Source organism: Cebus imitator, unplaced genomic scaffold (genome assembly GCF_001604975.1).
Source record: "Cebus imitator isolate Cc_AM_T3 unplaced genomic scaffold, Cebus_imitator-1.0 Scaffold732, whole genome shotgun sequence".
NCBI lineage: Eukaryota > Metazoa > Chordata > Mammalia > Primates > Cebidae > Cebus > Cebus imitator.
The window spans coordinates 205,520-206,522 of NW_016108047.1; the positions used below are offsets into that span (position 1 = coordinate 205,520).

The 1,003-nt window shown below is 35.2% G+C and overlaps 1 protein-coding gene across 21 annotated transcripts in view; it reads left to right on the forward strand.

Annotated features, from left to right (window-relative positions):
• Nucleotides 1–1,003, forward strand: part of ZMYND11 (zinc finger MYND-type containing 11) — a 124,426-nt gene that overhangs the window by 68,968 nt on the left and 54,455 nt on the right. The window lies entirely within an intron of this gene.

Sequence of the window (1,003 nt, forward strand, 5' to 3'; positions counted from 1 at the left end):
AGTGCTGGGATTACAGGCTTGAGCCACCGCGCCCGGCTCTACTTAGCTTTAAAGTAACTAAATGTTTTACTTTTTCAGTTTAAATACAGTCACTGCATAAATGATAGAGATCAAAATCTAGTGTAATTAGTTACAGTGTAACATTTGGGGTAATCATAATAGAGACTTTTTAAAAGAAGTAGAATACCTTTACTATTAATAATTGAAAGGAAGGGATATTTTTGGCTAATGCCCATATAATCTTTACAGTGTATCTATATTCAGCAAATACTGTAAATTATTTTTAATTCAGAAATAAGGGAAATCAAGACTCAGCAGTTATGGTCAAATAGAAATTATGAAAAGGGTTCATAGTTTAGTATTATGAATACTAAAATATTTCACCTCTCCTTGTTGGCATTTTTCCTAGATAGTCACTGCTGGTCCATGAAAAGTAGTTCTGTGCCTGGTATTTAGATAGTGGGACAGAACTGGAAAGAAGGATTATTATACTCTTGCCTAGGACTTTACCAACAAATAGTTACTTGGATGTTGCGTGTTCTTTCAACTCCCATATGACTTTTTATTGTTTGTCATGTATCTATTTCAAATACAGACTAGAGAGAGATAGGCTCTAGGATGATGATGTCTGGTGCACCACCAATTTCAGATCCCTTAATCAAATCAGAAATTGAGATGATTGAAGATGGGGTTTTAGTGCATATGAGGACCAGTCTATTTCTAGGTTAGCTTTAAATATAGTCTTTCAGGATCATAACCTAGTCTGTGGGGTTTTGCCAAGGCACCTTTTCTTTGTGCACCTGAATTACAGTTTTTGTCTCCCTGTCCCCATGAGGTTGTCGAAAGCTCTGCCTAGCTTCTGAGCCTCTCATTGTTTTTTTCAGAATTGGCAGATGCTCCTAAAAGAATTATTTTTCAGTATTTTCTTTGGTTTTTCTAGTTTTCATTGTAAGGATTGATCTGAACAACCCAATAAACTATTATTGGTAGCAGAACACATAGA